At 41.7% G+C, this 19,898-nt stretch overlaps 1 protein-coding gene across 7 annotated transcripts in view; it reads left to right on the forward strand.

Annotated features, from left to right (window-relative positions):
• The window catches only part of LOC111979132 (partitioning defective 3 homolog), a 218,384-nt gene that overhangs the window by 169,579 nt on the left and 28,907 nt on the right, over positions 1-19,898 (forward strand). The gene's annotated exons all lie outside the window — the stretch shown is intronic.

Consider the following 19,898-nt stretch of genomic DNA (forward strand, 5'->3'; position numbering starts at 1 on the left):
AATGCTGTATGTAGTATTGATTTGTAAATGATTGTGCTGCCACAGTATTAGTGTTCTGTTATACAGGTAAATGCCAAAATAAAGGAAACATAGTGTCAACATAGTGTCTTCATTGGGTGTTGAGCCAGAACAGTTTCAATACACCTTGGCATAGATTCTACAAGTGTCTGGAACCCTATTGGAGGGATGCGATACCATTCTTCCACGAGAAAACGCTCTCTCAGGCACCGCTCCAGAATCTCCTATAAGTGTTCAGTTGGGTTGAGATCAGGTGACAGACGGCCATGGCATATGTTTTACATCATTTTCATGCTAATTAAACCATTCAGTGACCACTTGTGGATGGGGGCATTGTCATCCTATGGGGGCATAGCCATGGTACCCAAAATAATGGCCTACCCAGCATTTTTATACATGACCCTAAGCATGATGGGATGTTAATTACCTTWGGAATCACAGCTGTGTGGAAGCACTTGCTTTCAATATACTTTGTATCCCTTATTTACTCAAGTGTTTCCTTAATTTTGGCAGTTACCTGTAGTTCTAGAGCGAGGATGTGTGAAGAAGTGAATAGCATTACCATGCACTGCTGCTGTTGAACGAGACTAGCAATATCATAGAGCACTTGTTCAATAAACAGTCAAGGACTTCATGTTTGTGTTCATGATGCACCACAACGATTCAGCTCCATAGAGAAAGGTGTAGAGTTCCGGGAAATTCTCTACACCGCCAATGTGGGGGCCTCTAAAATGTTATCTAAAATTCCACCAGGCCGACCGCGCCCATTGCCACGCCCACCTACTAAGCCCTTTTTTGATCGAGGAAAAAACCCTGACTTCTACTATGTAGTTCAGGGCTAATGCTATGATTGAGAGACTGATTTAGTTATTGATATGTGACCCACAATATATCTACTCATGTTCATGGCACTAATACCTACGGTATGTGTTACTATGATAATGGTGGACATTGGACAGTCATACCCTGTATTACAGTGAGGGGTGATGTGCTGTCTAAACTGCCCTTGTCCGTCTCCAAATGTGAAAGCCAGAATAGTGCAGCTAGGGGCCTAGTCTCCTCCCTCATTCATTCCTCTTAGAGCTAGAACATCACCCATTGCCCTTTTTGTCTGCTTGGCAGAGAAGGAAAACAAACCTGCAGCTGCATAAATATACAGTGGAATTCATTTTCTAATTGCCTACAGTAGTTGCTTGCAAAACTACGGACCATCAGAACTTTCAATTTAACTGTGCAGCGTAAAATTAGTCTGCCAGGAGCTTCATGAAACCCAGAGGAGAAGTCAGCCATTTCCTCCACCCTGAGAACCATGACTGACTTCTGTCAACTCAATCATATTGTTGCAACAGGCGGAGTCTTAAATGGCACCCTATTTCCTATATAGTGCACTACTTCTGACCAGGGCCTGGTCAAAAGTAGTGCACTATGGTCAAAAGTAGTGCACTATATAGGGACTAGGGTTCCATTTGAGACGCAGCCATACTGGTGCAACATAGTTGAAACAGCATAGAGCTTTTTGTGGAGTTCATAGGCATTGGTACTGTGTATTAGCCTACAGTATGGAAGTGCAACATGGCTGGGCTAGTATGAGCTGCCTGCTAAAGGATTTATAGAGTGAGTGAAAGAAAATTATTTATGTTGAAATTTGTTGTGCAGTAATTGTTATTTTGGTAGGGGTCGTATATTTATTGTATTGGCGGTACCGTAGCTGTAAGTTAAGAATATTCTCTCTCTGTGAGCTAGTCCTTCATGGTCCTCTGCCAAATTGCATAACCTCTCCTGGATATTGTGGTTGGTCCTACTTGCCCTCTCCGTCTGCCAAAGAAAATATTGTGCAAAGCCCAAACTTCTCAGTAACCTTTTCCCACAATTACTGTGTATATTTCACAAGGTCTTGAGTTCAAATTTGACATCTGGTAACATTTGTCATAACCTTGTAAGTCCTAAGCCCCCAAATAGACTGAAAATGCAATTATGTACTTGGCAACAACTGTGTTGGCCATAACAATGTAGTCTACTTTAGTGAGAACCACAGAGCACTGGGAGAATTCTGGGATTTGAACAGCAACAAAGCGGTCACCCAACACTTTTTTTGGTAAACAGCTGAGGAACTGGGCTGAAGTAATGTAACAACTCTCAAATTCATAGACCATCCATGAGATCAAAAATACCCCATGTCCAAAAAAAGGATGTTCCAATCCCTGTTTGCCCCTTTAATGTGTTCAAGAGAGGTGGGCTTTCATTGGTGTATATATCGTGAATTCCTCAAATGCAGTGTTCCATCACATGATGGAGTTTAAACTAGTGAATTATCTCCTGTATCTGTATTGTGTTATCCCCTCCAGGAGAATAGAGACCCTGGTTGAATGCTCCCTCCGTGGGATTTCATGTGATTTGATTCCCCTTCTCTGTGGCTGTTATTATTGAATCTGCTCTATTATGTTCATTTAGGCCTGTAAGAAAAAGCCCTTGGAGCAAAGCAACATATAGGAGTGGTCACATCGAGTCACAAACACACCCAAAGCATTATATGAAACAGCTAGCCAAGCAGCATCTGTGAGGCAGTCACAAATGGCACCCTATTCCCTATATAGTGTCTGGTCTAAAGTAGTGCACTAGTGACATTTGGATTGTATAATGAGGTTCTGGGAGCCTGATAAGGCCCTACACTGAGTAACATCACACCACGGGGGACACTTCAACCTTGATCCGACTGCTCAGCTTTGCAGATGAATAGAAAAGGCAGTTGAATGTGGGACCACTCAGGGGGGTGTGTGTGTGTGTGTGTGTGCGCGCCCGCATCAGAGGGCAATTAATTCCCACATAAAACGTGGGTAAACACACTGGTAATCCCCCTTTATTCAGACAGAGTGCTTTCAGATACCCAACAGGAGTCCCTCAAGTCTCTCTCTCACACACACACATACACGCCACAGATTCTACCACCTACGATGATGGGGAAAGAATGGGTGTTGTGGAAAACCAAACTGTTAAGAGAAACCGTGAAATCGGTAAGAATGTGTTGAGAGAAAGTCACTGTAGTTGAAATAGTGTTACTAAAACAGCAGGCTGAATAAGCTGTAGACACTACACACAAACCTCATCTGTCATTTAAAACGATACGTTCATTTGATAAACTATAATCCAACGTTTGACCTCTTGCTAATGTCTTTATCTGCTGATTATCAATCTGGTTTTTATGAACATTCCAAATGGCATGCTATTTCCAATATAGTGCACTACTTTTGCCGTGCCCTATGGGGTCTGGTCAAAAGTAGTGCAATATATTTGAAGTACCGGTGGCATTTGGGACGCAGACAGAATATATAGCTGATGCACTCTTGGACCCGTTACTGTAATTAACGGTTTATTACAGAGTCTTTACTCAGTAAACCATCGTGTGATGTATTAGGTAATATCAGTGACTGTTGTTTAAATATGTGYCTGCAGATTTTAACGATCAGCTACTATCATCTCCCATCTGCTCTTCTGTGACAGTCATCCCTTAGTTAATCTATAGGGGAGACATGCCATTCTGTTCTCTGCCTAATCCAGGGCTCCTTCCTGGCCAACAACCTCTGGGGAGGCAGGACTGGACTCTGTATGATTCTATAGAAATCCTGTCTAGGTTTGCAAAATCCCGCTTACTTTCCCAAAATGCCTAGGTTTTCCAGAAATCCTGGTTGGAGGGTTTTGGATGTCCTGCTGTTTCTCTCCTGATTCTGTAAATCTTCCAACCGGGATTTAGAGAGAACCTGGGAATTTGGGAAAAGTTACTGGAATTGTGTAGCTCTAATCCTGTCTGAATGTGGGAGAGTATAACTCTATGGCCATTGCCTTCATCTCGTTTGTGTTCACTGTTCTGGCTAGGTTGTTGGTGTTTTCTACAGCTTAGTGCCAGTCCTAAAAAGGTGTCGATGCTCTTATTTACCTTGACAATATCAAGGTCTAAAGCTGAAGAGAAGGTTGTGTGAGTGGGATGGGTGAGAATGTCACACTATTCCCTATACAGTTCACTACTTTTGACCAGTAGTGGCACTATATAGGGAGTAGGGTGCTYTTTCAGGATGCTGCCTGTGTCTCCTATCCTTCCCTACTAACATATGATAAGCCTCAAATCTGTTTACTGTATCTGTCTGTCTGTTTTCATGCTGGATCAGAATTACTCCTGTTTCTATCACACACACAGTAATGTACAGTAAATCAGGTTAGAGCCCTCCAATATGCTGCTGTTTAGTCAACCCCAAGTTTTTTTTTTTTAGGATGATCATGTTAAAGGACTGGTGCTTTCAGTAATAGCCAGCTAKATTAGGACATCGCAGACAGCAATTTTTTGTATTATGTATTTAATCTAGACTTTATTGAAATGTATGGAATACTGAGATGAGTACAGTTTACCAAAATGATTTTTTTATCCTAATGAAATCTAGGTTTAAGGGATGGACGCTAAAGCCCCACTGAAACTAAATGGTGGAATACCATTACAGTATGTATTCCCTCAGTGCCCATGGACTTTCTATCTTGTCATTTTATTTGAAGGCTGCTCCATTTGTGAATGATGTGGCTTACTGTTCAGTGCAGGACCCTACCCAGAGAGACAGAACTCCTCTGGGGGTTGGATAATGCATCTGAACCCAACAGACATCTGATTATCAAAGAACCTTTGGCTCAGTGTGGCGTGTATACACACACACACACACACACAGCACAGAAAATGTTCTGGTCATTCAGGGACAGTTAGATGGCCAGCTGTGCTGCCCAGTGTTGACCCTGTCTGATGTCTGACAGAATGATGTAGTCCTCTCTCCTCTCATATCTGGTTCCAGGTGGACGGAGTCCTTATTCGTGCAATAATAGGGGCTTCCCTCTGGGTTCACTGTCTGAAGGCCTATTCCACTGACACGCTAGGCTGGTGGAATAGCAGCAATATTATTACACTACTATGTTCATGGTATATGTATTTGAATCCACTTGTTTTTGATCCATCCTAAAAAACAATCCGTAAGTGGTTTCAACATTTGCATTTCCAACGTCCTAGCTGTCTTTCATGCCACTGGCCTCATTATTACTTCTGACATTATTTCCTCTTGGTTCCATCACTTCTGGATCCATCCAGCTAAAAACACATTTGGTTTTAGTTCTCCTGTGGACCGCCTGGGTTCACGTCACACACCACCACTGACCATGTAACACTGAAGCCTGCCGACCCACATTTACACCAATCACCAGTCGTTGGTGTTTGGATGCTTTTTCTATAAAGTCTGCATCAAATGGTACCCTATTCCCTATATAGTGCACTAGAGCCATATGGACCCTGGTCAAAAGCCGTGCGCTATATAGGCAATAGGGTCGCAGCCATTGTGTGAGTCTGAGCTTTGGAGCATGGACAGACAGCCCTTGGATGAGCACTGTTCTGAAGGTCATACTAACAAGATTATAGATTAAGTTGTCCAAATGGACACGTTTTTAAAAATCACGCAAAAATCACTATCAAACAATTAGGCTACTCCGATCAGAATTGGATCAAAGTGACCTCCGGATGCGATGTGCTGCACACTGTCCCACCAATCTCTGCAGAGCGCATTGTATAACAACCAATGCTGCAAACTATGGTTGTAAACCGTCTCTCAAGCGCTCACAATTTGCTAGGATTTTCCTCTATTCAATACTAGCCATGTAATTCTGACAAAGTAAAAACAAATATTATTAGATTCCTAACTCCTGTGCTGTCAATATCTCCCTGGCCATCCACCAGGAGATGGGTGTGCAGGCTTTTGCTCCAGCCCTGCTCAAACTCACCACATTGTAAAAAATCAGCTGCTCAACAGGGCCTTGATAAGCTGACTAGTGTGTTTGAGCAGGTTTGGGTCAAGAGCCTGCACACCCAGTGTCTCTCCAGATGGAGGGTTGACAGATCACAAGTGTTTTGTACAGTAGCCTATTAGTGCAGTATTTTACATTATGGGGGGTTAAGTGCCTTGCTCAAGGGCACACCGGCAGATGCGTGGGATCAGAGACCAGCAGCCTTATATTTTCAATACCAGTGATAATAATGCATGTTATTTTGTGGTTTCTTGCATCATATAACACAATTTTCAGTCACCTTTTTTACCCATGGTGTTACAGACCATTACTTTTTTGGGAACAAGTACCTTGAGCAAGTAAAAAAAAAAAAAAGCTGTCCTACTTGTCCAAAGGACAAGTGTCTAAAAAAGTTCATGTCAAGCCCTGCATTGTTTMCTTATCCCTGCCGCCCGCCCAGCCGTCAACAACACTCTGCATGAATGTGTTATTTGTGGTTGTTTTCCCTCTTCTCTCCAACATGCTGCGTAATCTTTCAAATGTTCTCAGTTTCCAACTGAGATACCTGGAGCGACAGGGAATTAGAAAATCTTGCTCGATTAAATCACTGGCTGACAGGCAGGCGGTGACAGTTTTGAAAGATCACCAGTGAGAGAAACTATTATTATGCTGTTCCTGCTTTGGCAGGAATCCCCCTTCATTCTCAATGCTTCTGGGACCATGGGAAATTAAAGAACACAACCAAATCTGAGTATGAAACACCAACTTTAATCAGCTACTGTTATCAGCCATTCCCTTTCAACTGGATGTGTTACCATGTTGGTATTCCCTCAGGAACGCAGGTAGGAAATACTGAAGCAAGGAAGTTCTGTGGTAGTTTCACTCAACTCATCTTTTCATGTTTTTGTATTCAAACCTTCTGGTCTATACGTCAAAATCAGTACAAATGTTGGTTACTTTCCCACCAACAAACAATATAAAACATTTATCTACTACACTTTTAATACTGCTAGTCTGTGACATTTATTTATGTATTAAAGTGTATTCATTAGTACAGTAGCTTCCGGGCTATTAAAATAAATAAAATGTATCTCTGTTTGAAGTGTTATGAGAAAATAATCAATGACGCCATCTCGTTATTCATTAATGATWGGGCCTCTTTAAATGAACAGCCCACCGAGTGTTCCCTCTCTCTCCCTCCACAACATGTGATGTCTTCTGCTGCCCCCAGGCCTTGTAGATAATACCAGCTGTGCCATGATGCCTCACTCTGGGATGGGAAAGAGTCTTTGTAAGATATTAGAGTTGGCGACATTAGTAGCCTACATTGTATATCTTTTTTTAAATGGGACTGGCCCGTGTTTAAACCCAACTAGAGTATTGCGTTGTTTCCTGCCGCCTGTACTTTACCCAATGGCTTGAATCCATACAATGCCTCCCGTTTGCAGTGATACAACAGGAAACATTCATTTCCTGCACTGCAGGTTAACGCTGTCAGGATCTTTTGACTCATGTTCCGATTCAATGCTCAAGGATACAATTTGCCCAACCTGACTATGGAACTGTAATTCTGAATTCTATCGTCAATATTTCTGGGCGTGCTGCAACAATGTTTGGCACACTGCTTGTACCAGTGATGTGTATTATGTTGTGTGCTGGACGCTGGCACACAACATAATACACAACACTGGTACAAGCAGTGTGCCAATCATTGTTGCAGCACGCCCAGAAATACTGACGATATAATTCAGAATTAGGTGGTCAGGTGACATCAGTGAAGCTGGGCAGCCAGAGTGAGATGGAGAGGAGCGCCATCTCAATTAGTCTTTCCACAATTCCTTACATCTGCCTTCTCAACCCTATTGGAAGAGAAGGTCCAAGGTCCCTCCCTTCAGTCTTTCTCCAATGCATTTGAGACGTCGACGAGGAGAGAACATACAAGTAATTGAGGAAAGATTAATTGAGAAAGAGCCAGGGAGGGCACTGTGTGTGGTGTCCCCTTACAGGAAATGAGGAGCAGATCTGTGATCCCAGTGCCCAGTATAGCCTCCCTCCCTCCCTAGCCTCAGGTTTAACCAGGCAGGGAAGAGGGGACCGTAGTGCTACAGCTGTCATTAGCAGTCGGACAATAAAAAACTGAAGACTACAGCCAAAAAKGCATTAAAGAAGCATTTTTATTGACTTCCACTGTCCTCCAAGACTGTCTGTGTTTCCTCTTCACATCAGCAGTCAGAAAGCCAGCCCTGCTTCTGGACCACACATTTTAATTCACCCTCATCTTCCCAACTCCTGGCTGTGACAGAGAGGGAGAACAGTCTGATGGAATCAGTCTGAATATTACTCACTGGTGGAGGAGAAATGTGTCCCGTATCTCTGCCCCAGAACCAAATCAGCTAAGACTGCCACAACTCCCTAAACCACATTACATTTCGAAAAGTGCTTTGTATTTGTAAAATGTTCCCCCATTTACCTTGGTCCCCAGTAAAAAAAAAAAAAACATTTTACAGACTCAAATTCTGCTATTTGGCTCAGACTGTCATTTGAATATTAATAGTTGAGGAAAATATTGGCGCTGAAGATATTATCTATCTTATTATAATTCACTGATTATTTAGACACAAAAAAAATCTGCTTAATGAAAACTCCCTCCCAAAGCAGCCTCTGTGCTATTTGGTGTATTTCACTCACCACGGCAGAGCTGTGCAAAGCAATCAAGTCGAACATGTGAAATTAGTTTTCAGGTTTACGCAGTGGAGATAATTCACATCAAGTTTTCTTCCAAATTGAAGTGTTTACGTGCGTGTGTCACTTTTCATCCAAACTGTATTGAAATMAAATGGCCCTGGTGGTAGTTTGCATTCACAGAGCCCTCCTCTAATGAAAATAAGGCTGCATCCCAAATGGCACCCTATTCCCTATATAGTGCACTGGGGTGCCATTTGTGATGTAGCTGAAACTGTTGTGGGCTTAGGGGACCAACGTTTCACCCACTCACTTCAGAGCAATTACTTCTGTTGCCCACACAAGTTCCCTCAAAAAGTTAGTACAAAAAGTCCCCTCTTTATTTAATTAAATGAGATGATTTAACTGAAAAGGCAATTTGGTTAATTTGGAGCTGAAGTCAGAGGATCTAAGGCCCAGTGGGTTTTCATTCACAAGATTGAATACATAAAAGAAGTGCATCTGGCGTAGCAAGCGGGTTTTGGATTTTGACTTGAAGAATGTTTGACTTGAATTTCCATGTATTGATATCTGACAATCTAGTGCTTTCTTTTTGTGAGGCCATAGAAATTAGTTAGCACAAGGTTTTATGAAACTAGCATCTGCTGTTTGGAGATTGCTGAGGCAATAATTGTATAGAGCACAACCCAATCACTCCTTTCAAAACCAATCATTTTTGCTATGCTAATCTGGTATTGTATAAAGTACAGTGCCTTCAGAAAGTATTCATACCCCTTGACTTCCACATTTTGTTACAGCCTTAATTGAAATGGATTAAGTAGGGGTTTTTCTAACTCATTTACACAAATACCCCATAATGACAAAGTGAAAACATGTTTTTATTTTTACTATTTTCTACATTGTAGATTAATAGTGAAGACATCAAAACTATGAAATAACACATATGGAATCATGTAGTAACCAAAAAAGTGTTATTCAAATAGCCACCCTTTGCCTTGATGACAGCTTTGCACACTCTTGGCATTCTCTCAACCAGCTTCATGAGGTAGTAACCTGGAATGCATTTCAATTAACAGGTATGCCTTGTTAAAAGTTGTGGAATTTCTTTCCTTAATACGTTTGAGCCAAACAGTTGTTGTGACAAGGTATGGGGGGTATACAGAAGATMGCCCTATTTGGTAAAAGACCAAGTCCATATTATGGCAAGAACAGCTCAAATAAGCAAAGAGAAACGACCGTCCATTATTACTTGAAGATATGAAGGTCAGTCAATACGCAAAATTTCAAGAACTTTGAATGTTTCTTCAAGTGCAGTCGCAAAAACCATCAAGCGCTATGTGGACCGCCACAYGAATGGAAGACCCAGAGTTACCTCTGCTGCAGAGGATGAGTTCATTAGAGTTACCAGCCTCAGAAATTGTAGCTCAAATAAATGCTTCAGAGTTCAAGTAACAGATGCATCTCAACATCAACTGTTCAGAGGAGACCTTGTGAATAAGGCCTTCATGATCGAATTGCTGCAAAGAAACCACTACTAAGTGACACCAATAATAAGAAGAGACTTGGTCCAAGAAACACGAGCAATGGACATTAGACCGGTGGAAGTTTGTCCTTTGGTCTGGAGTCCAATTTGGAGATTTTTGGTTCCAACCGCCTTGTCTTTGAGTGATGTGGTGTGGGTGAACGGATGATCTCCGCATGTGTATTTCTCACCGTAAAGCATGGAGGAGGAGGTGTTATGGTGTGGGGGTGCTGTGCTGTTGACACTGTCTGTGATTTATTTAGAATTCAAGGCACACTTAACCAGCATGGCTACCACAGCATTCTACAGCAATACGCCATCCCATCTGGTTTGAGCTTAGTGGGAATATAATTTGTTTTTCAACAGGACAATGACCCAACACACCTCCAGGCTTTGTAAGGGCTATTTGACCAAGGAGAGACCTGCCTCCACAATCCCCTGACCTCAACCATATTGAGATGGTTTGGGATGAGTCGGACCGCAGAGTGAAGGAAAAGCAGCCAAGTGCTCAGCATATGTGGGAACTCCTTCAAGACTGTTGGAAAAGCATTCCAGGTGAAGCTGGTCATCAAGGCAAAGGGTGGCTATTTGAAGAATCTAAAATATATTTTAATTTAACACTTTTTTGGTTACTACAGTTTTGATGTATTCACTATTATTCTACAATGTAGAAAATAGTTTTAAAAAATGAAGAAACCCTTGAATGAATAAATGTTCAAAAACTTTTGACCTGTAGTGTATGGAACCATTTTAAAGTAACTGTTGGCCTCATGGTGAAATCCCTGAGTGGTTTCATACCTCTCTGGCAACTGAGTTAYGAAGGATGCCTGTATCTTTGTAGTGACTGTGTATTGGTATTTTATTAGCATCCTCATTAGCTGTTGCAAAAGCAGCAGCTACTCTTACTGGGGTCCACACAAAACATGAAACATAATACGGAATGATATACAGAACAGCTCAAGGACAGAACGACATACATTTTTAAAAAGGCACATGTAACCTACATATCAGTAGATACACACAAACTATCTAGGTCGAATAGGGGAGAGGCATTGTGCCGCGAGGTGTTGCTTTATCTGTTTTTTGAAACCAGGTTTGCTGTTTATTTGAGCAATATGAGATGGAAGGAAGTTCTATGCAATAAGGGCTCTATATACGTAATGATGTACGCTGTGAATAGACCCCTGGTGGCCTGTCTGGTGGGATAAGTGTGTGTGTGTGTGTGTGTGTGTCAGAGCTGTGTGTAAGTTTACTATGCAAACAATTTGGGATTTTCAACACATTGTTTCTTATTAACAAAATGTGTTGCAGTCAGTCTCTCCTCAACTCTTAGCCAATAGAGACTGGCATGCATAGTATTTATCAGCCCTCTGATTACAATTTAGATCAAAACGTGGCACTCTGTTCTGGGCCAGCTACAGCTTAACTAGGTCTTTCCTTGTCCACACGACTGGACAATAATCAAGATTAGACAAAACTAGAGCTTGTAGAGCTTGCTTTTTGGAGTGTGGTGTCAAAAAACAGCATCTCTTTATTACTGCTAGACCTCTCCCCATCTTTACAACCATTGAATAATTTTTTATTTTATTTTATTTTTCACCTTTATTTAACCAGGTAGGCCAGTTGAGAACAAGTTCTCATTTATAACTGCGACCTGGCCAAGATAAAGCAAACCAGTGCGACACAAACAACAACACAGAGTTACACATGGAATAAACAAACGCACAGTCAATAACACAATAGAAAAGTCTATATACAGTGTATGCAGGCTATTTGGAGGCTATTTTGTAAAGGACATTGCCGAAGTCAAGTATCGGTAGGATAGTCAGATTTACGAGGGTATGTTTGGCAGCATGAGTGAAGGATGCTTTGTTGCGAAATAGGAAGCTGATTCTAGATTTCCTTTTGGATTGGAGATACTTAATGTGAGTTTGGAAGGAGAGTTTACAGTCTAACCAGACACCTAGGTATTTGTAGTTGTCCACATATTCTAAGTCAGAACCGTCCAGAGTAGTGATGCTAGACAGGTGGGCAGGTGCGGGCAGCGATTGGTTTTTATTTTTACTTGCATATATGAGCAGTTGGAGGCCACTTACGGAGAGTTGTATGGCATTGAAGCTTGTCTGGAGGTTAGTTAACACAGTGTCTAAAGAAGGGCCAGAAGTATACAGAATGATGTTGTCTGAGTAGAGGTGGATCAGAGAATCACCTGCAGCAAGAGCGACATCATTGATATATACAGAGAAAAGAGTCGCCCCGAGAATTGAACCCTGTGGCACCCCCATAGAGACTGCCAGAGGTCCGGACAACAGGCCCTCCGATTTGACACACTGAACTCTATCAGAGAAGTAGTTGGTGAACCAGGCAACGCAGTCATTTGAGAAACCAAGGCTGTTGAGTCTGCCCATAAGAATGTGGTGATTGACAGAGTCGAAAGCCTTGGCCAGGTCGATGAATACGGCTGCACAGTATTGTCTTTTATCGATGGCGGTTATGATATCGTTTAGGACCTTGAGCGTGGCTGATGTGCACCCATGACCAGCTCGGAAACCAGATTGCATAACGGAGAAGGTACGGTGGGATTCGAAATGGTCGGTGATCTTTGTTAATTTGGCTTTCGAAGACCTTAGAAAGGTAGGGTAGGATAGATATAGGTCTGTAACAGTTTGGGTCTAGTGTCTCCCTCTTTGAAGAGGGGGATGACCGTGGCAGCTTTCCAATCTTTGGTGATCTCAGATTATACGAAAGAGGTTGAACAGGCTAGTAATATGTTTTGACCATGACAGTTTACAATCTAAGGTAATGCCAAGTAATTTAGTCTCCTCAAATTGTTCAACAGCCACACCATTCATTACCAGATTCAGCTGAGGTCTAGAACTTAATGAATGATTTGTACCAAATACAATGCTCTTAGTTTTAGAGATGTTCAGGACCAGTTTTTTACTGGCCACCTATTCCAAAACAGACTGCAACTCTTTGTTAAGGATTTCAGTGACTTCATTAGCTGTGATTGCTGATGCATATATGGTTGAATCATCAGCATACATGGACACACATGCTTTGTTTAATGCCAGTGACAGGTCATTGGTAAACATAGAAAAGAGTAGAGGGCCTAGAGAGCTGCCCTGCGGTACTTTACATGTTTGACATTAGAGAAGCTTCCATTAAAGAAAACCCTCTGAGTTCTATTCGAAAACTCTGGATCCATGACATGGCAGAGGTTGAAAAGCCATAGCACATATATTTTTTTCCAACAACAGGTTATAGTCAATAATATCAATCTTCTTATCAATTTCTTTCAACCAAAGTCTGTTAATTTGTTTACAGGGAAATAGCATTGTATTTGGTCAAACACCATTTTTTCCAACAGTTTGCTAAGGGCAAGCTTATAAGTCTACTGTTAGAACCAGTAAAGGCAGGTTTACCACTCGTGAGTAGCGGAATTACGTTGGCTTCCCTCCAGGCCTGAGGACAAAGACTTTCCTCTATGCTCAGATTAAAAATATGACAGATAGGAGTGGCTGTAGTCAGCTACCATCCTCAGTAGCTTTCCATCTAAGTTGTCAATGCCAGGAGGTTTGTCATTATTGATCGATAACAATCATTTTTCCACCTCTCCCACACTAACTTCTTTCATTTGTMTTTTTATGCATGACTACAATTGCTCACTGTTCGTTGTTGGCATTTCCTGCCTAAATTTGCCCACTTGGCTAATGAAATTATCATAAAAATAATTGGCAACATCAAATGGTTTTATGATGAATAAGCATCTGATTCGATGAAAGATGAATTTGTCTTTCTGCCCATAATTTCATTTCAAGAACAAGTTTTTTCCCATCATTCTTTATATCATTGATCTTGTCTTTGTAATAGTTTCTTCTTTTTGTTGAGTTTAGTCACATAATTTCTCAATTTGCAGTAAGTAAGATGTGCAGCTCCTGCTCCTTATTAGCCACTCCTTTTGCCCCATCTTTCAACCATAGTTTTTCAATTRCTCATCAATCCATGGAGCCTTAACAGTTTGAAAAGTCAGATATACCAACCAAAGTGTAATTAATAACTTCATCATGCTCAAATGGATATTCAATGTCTGCTTTTTTTTAGGTGTTCTTCTTTGCGAGGCATTGGAAAACTCCCAGGTCTTTGTCGTTAAATCTGTGCTCCACTGAGGGACCTTACAGATAATTGTATGTGTGGGGTACAGAGATAATCATGTTAAACACTATTATTGCACACAGAGTGAGTCCATATTTTTACTCCTGAACTTTAGGCTTGCCATAACAAAGGGGTTTAATACTTAATTACTGAAGACATTTCAGCTTTTCATTTTTAATTAATTTGTAAAAAATTCTAAAATCATAATTCCACTTTGACATTATGGGGTATTGTGTGTAGGCTAGTGACACAATCTCAATTTTTTAAATTTCAGGCTGTAACACAACAAAATGTTGAAAAAGCCAAGGGGTGTGAATACTTTCTGAAGGCACTGTATCTGACTAGTTCAAAGTCTGTTTAAGGAACCTTTTTTACATTGAAACATTAAATGAATATAACCATGACAAAGTCAGTGACACAACTGATAAGCTGTGTGTCGAGTCACTTGTAGTTTAGTAGCTAAGAGGTACGGATGCTGATGTTACGTTCCTTTACAGAAGGATTTGTTGGGATGAAAAAACAGGACCTGACATACTTGAGGAACCAAGTCTTTGATCCATCTGTAGCATGTACAGTAAGGGATGTGTTCCAAATGTCACCCTAGTCRTTATATCAAGCACTACTTTTGACCAGGGCCCATCGGGTTGCCATTTGGGATGCTATTTAGATGTTCCAGGGGTGGTTGTAGGGGAATGTATAACAGATGACACGTTGTCATGGTGTATGGTTATGGTTGGAGCCATTTAACTCCTTTGACAGTCAGCTTAAGGTTACAGAGCCACATCTAAGGAACATAACTTCTCTTAGAACAGAACTGAACCATTTCCCCCTGGCTTTGTAAAAACTGCCAAGCCTTGGTCACTTTTTCTTAATCTATCCCTGATGAGAGGAGAGAAGTGTGTGTGTGTGCGACAAAAGATGTATGGCCAGACCTATCCTCGATATTGGCTCTTTTGAAATGCATGATATTCCCTATGGGCCCTGGTCAAAAGTAGTGCACTATTTAGGGAATAGGGTGCCATTTGGAACACAGACCCAGACTTATTGATTTTTTATATTTTTTCCCCCTGAGTAATGGATGGCCACTGGCCCCCACCCCTGTTCTGTTAGCACAAATAATGACTAATCAATATGTACTGGAGTCCTGGTGATCATCCTTTTAACACATGATTTATACCACACCAGCACAGAGCAGTTAGTCACTCTACTACCAGCCAATCAATTTAGCCAATCAACTAAGGGGCCCTTCATCATATCCATTATTTAAGATGCTCCGTGGGTTTTTATTGGTCCATTTGCGATTCCATGGCTCGTATCCGGGCAGATGTGACCTCAGAGACACCTTCTGATTGGGGCATATTATTTCTCTATTCTCCTATATGATATGTGTGCTTATTGAATATTAATAGCTCACTGTAGTCAGCAAGAGAGTGCTAGAGACAGAGTGGTGTATCAATGTGTCCTTTTTCTGCTAAGTACCCATCAGTCACTGTCTGTTTATCTGTGTCTGAGTGATGCTGCAAATTGGACTGTATATGTATTCTCCCTCAGTCAGAGGCATATTATAGAGTGGGTGTGAGGGGGGTGACTGCGTCTCAGCCCCAAATGGCACCCTATTCCCTGTATAGTGCACTACCCTATGGGCCCTGGTCAAAAGGAGTGCACTACATAGGGAATAGGGTGTCATTTGAGACTCAATATCTGAGTGAATGAAGGGGATATGATACCTCTCCAGAAGGGTGTCCCGGTGACTATTAGCCTGCTCAAAGGGAACGGGGTCATGCAGAGCTACTGGAGGCTACCCTGGCCTTCCCCTCTGGGCTCTGGTTCCATAGGCATATACAGGAAACCACCATTAAAACCAAGCATTTGGAAATCGCCTCTGTGTGAATTGCCCAGTTTTTGCCCAGATGAAATATTATGTGTCTATCAAATGGAACTTACAACAGTGACTACTTATAGTTCAGTAAAACTTTATGACAACGGAAAGAAACTTCAACAGAGCTTTGGTTGGTTTAGTTCTGTAGTTTTGTGTTATTGTGAGATTTTTTTTATATCTCTTTAAGTTAACTTCATGTTTCTCATAGGCTGCGTTTACACAGGCAGCTCAATTCTGATATTTTTTTCCACTAATTGGTCTGGTCATTGGAATGCATGTGTAAACGCAGCCATAGTGWWTCTGGCCACTAATCTTTAATAAAAGAGAAGCTTACACCTTTTTATAACATAGTTTAGGACTTTAATACCATATGTATTAGGTGACTACTTTTCTGGATAATCCTTCCAAGAAGGAAAGGATTTGGGTGTGATTGAACAGCCATTGGCTTTACTAATCCTTAAAACCTTTATCATATCCCCCCCGGTTTCTTTCTTAGTGTTATTTGTGTGGGATTTGTGTCAATGTTGCCCTAAAGCTTAATGTCAATCGGAATAATAACACTTGTGTTGGTTTACCCCCCATTTCCCTTGTGGCTTTGCATGCTGCTTGGACTTGACAACTCAGTGAGACAAAGAAGGTATTGTATGAGTACTGTAGTAGGATTGTATGAGTACTGTAGTAGTATATGAAGAGCATGTGTAGTGTGCTTTAGTTCCTTAGAGTTACTATACAATCCACTTCATGGATATAGTAATACTGCACATTTCCAGTTTTTGACTATTTCCTTAGTGTTCCCTTTTCTGCCATATCCTGAAGGCTAGTGAAGAGTGAATAAATAATAAGATACTTGTGCATGCATCACTGATTTAATGTATCTTACTAATTAATGCATTATCAATGCATTATTGTGAATAGATATGAAATATCCAGGTATTCCTCATAGATCAGGGGCATCTCTGAGTAGGAATGCTGATCTTTGATCCGGTTCTCCCTGTGTATATAATTCTATTCATTATGATCTAAAAGGCAAAAATMAACCTAGATCAGTACTCCTACTCTGAGAGAGTTTTAGGAATACAGACCCTGGGAAATAAACGGATGTGTTATGCTATGTTCTGTAATGTTAGTTGTATTGTTTTGCTGCTGTCTTGTGTGGCTGGTGGGTGGGTGGTCCCTTAGGTGTTGGAAGCTGACAGCTCAATAAGGAGGAGTAATGGGGGTGATCACAAGAGAGGGAAGGAGAGCGAGGGAGAATGGGGAGGGAGAGAGAGAGGGATGGGGTTGTATGTTCCAGGGGTTTCCTGTGGGCCCTGGTCAAAGGTAGTGGACTACATAGGGAATAGGGTCCCATTTGGGATGCTGTCTGGGGCCTGGGCTGTGATCCCTGGGCAGGGGGCCTGGGCTGTGAACCCTGGGCAGGGGGCCTGATTGGCCCCCGAGGGCCTGTGACTTATACCTGGCCCAGTGTCAGCGTTACAGGCCTACCCTAGTGAGGTTACCACCTCCAGGTCCACACCAGGCTGGTCTGTCTGCACTTCAAATGCCCTGGACTTAGGCTACTGTGCCCCAAATGTTACCCTATTCCCTACATATTCCCCCAATGGGCTCTGGTCAAAGTAGTATATATAAAGGGAATAGGGTGCCATTGGGGACGCAAGGAGATGTAATGACAGTGGGTCCTTTGAAAGTGGCACACTTAAGAGCACCACAGAAGCTCCTCATAGTAAGGGTGTTATTTATGGGACCCTGTAAGTGCTGTATGAAACAGGCCTGTGTCAGCAGCTGCCCTGAACATCCTCCATGGGTTAGTCCCCAGGTCTCCCCTCACCCCACCTCTCCATCCTCCCTTTTACTGACCCTTCCTCATCCTTTCACCCCAGCCCTGCCTCCACCGACCCTCTCTCTCTCATCTAACCTCAATCTCTCCTCCCTCTCTCTCTCAGCCTTAGTCTCTTCCTTCAAACTCTCCATTCACTCCAACCTTACTTTCCCTCCACTGACCCTCTCTCCACCATCCCAGCCCTACCTCCACTGACCCTCTCTCCACCATCCCAGCCCTACCTCCACTGACCCTCTCTCCACCATCCCAGCCCTACCTCCACTGACCCTCTCACCCCCACCCCAGCCCTACCTTCACTGACCCCCTTTCTCCCCTCCTCCCTCTGTCCTGCTACCCCCCACACCCCAGCTCTACCTTCAGAAGGGAGTCCTGTCAGGCCTCTGTTCTGTCGGGTTTTTTGGAGAGTTTTGAACCGTGGAGACATGCGATGTGTGTCTGCCAAACATTTTTAATAACCTGACATGATTTCTAGAGATTTCCAGTCGTGGTGTTTGATGCTCTGCACTTGTCTCGTGTCTGTCTGGTGGGCTTTGAGTCCAGGCACGCACGCACACACCGCCTAGCCCTCTGACCTTTCAGATACAGAACAGCTGTGCTCAGGCCTAGTTTGGAGATATTTTTTAGAGGGGTCATAGAGGTGAGTCTGTGAAAAGACCAGGGAAGGTTTTTGGTTGGCTATGTTCTTAATTTATCCCCTACCCTTTCAAGGTGGTGGTGTGATAGCTAGGCCTATACCTAGTTCACCTATTAACCTACATTTAGACGACTGTTCAAATAAGATGTCCCATCATGTTGCTTTTAACATATAGCTAAGCAAATGCATCTCTATGGGTACTATATATTGCTCCTACAGTAGGACAGCCATGTCTGCTGGACAAGTATAGAATACTGTAATACATGGTTTACATCGGGAGGGGAATCTTAGTGCAGAACATCTGTACAGGCAAGAAGCAGTCAAACCCAGAATGAACAGCATAATGAACTGTATGTATGAATGGCATTGGGTTGGAAGAACCAACCAACCATACAATAAGGGGATCTGCTGTACCTATGTTATGTCTGAAAAAGTCAGTTATAAAATCTTCTGTCCTAGTTCTAAACAATTTATCATCTAGTAGACTTTGATTAAATTTCCAATATCCTCYCCCACGTGGAAATTCTGTAAGAGAAATATAAATGCCAATTATGTGATGATCCGACCGCATTCTGTCCCCTATCAACACTTTTTTAACTTTTGGTGCCAGAGAGAATGGTATAAGAAAGTAGTCAAGACGACTAGCTTGATTCAGCCTCCGCCATGTATATCTCACTAAATCAGGGTATTTAAGTCTCCATATCCACTAATTCAATATATCCATGACATTCATGATTTCCTTAAGTGCCTGAGGGTGATAGTTTGTAGTGTGATTTCCTTTCCGGTCTATAGAGGTATTTAAGACCGTATTAAAATCTCCCACTATAATAATAGAGTCTAGTGTTGCTTGTAGAGTTGATAAATTCTTATATATTATTTTCAAAGAAGCTTGGATCATCATTATTCGGACCGTATAGGTTAACAAGCATATTTGTTTATTGTCCAATAACATATTTAAAATAATCCATCTACCTTGAGGATCTGTTTGGACAATTTGCACATTTGGATCAAAATTATTGTTAATTAAAACCATCACCCCTTTTGAATTTCTTTGCCCATGGGAGAAATATATTTTGCCCCCCCAGTTCTTTTCCACAAAACTTATCTAAAACTTTGAATGGGTTTCCTGTAAACAATAGATATTATAATCCTTCTCTTTTAGCCAGGTAAATACTGATCGTCTTTTCTTATTATCTGCTAAGCCATTACAATTGTAACTGGCTATACTTATTTCACCACTTACCATAATGAGACACACCTTTCATTCTTTTAATCAGAATATATTTTTGTAAACGTACTATTAAAAAGTAACATAATGATTGAGTGTCTATATATTTGTACCATGATATTTGCATTTCTACTAAGT

Source organism: Salvelinus sp. IW2-2015, linkage group LG19, assembly GCF_002910315.2.
Source record: "Salvelinus sp. IW2-2015 linkage group LG19, ASM291031v2, whole genome shotgun sequence".
Taxonomy (NCBI): Eukaryota; Metazoa; Chordata; class Actinopteri; order Salmoniformes; family Salmonidae; genus Salvelinus; species Salvelinus sp. IW2-2015.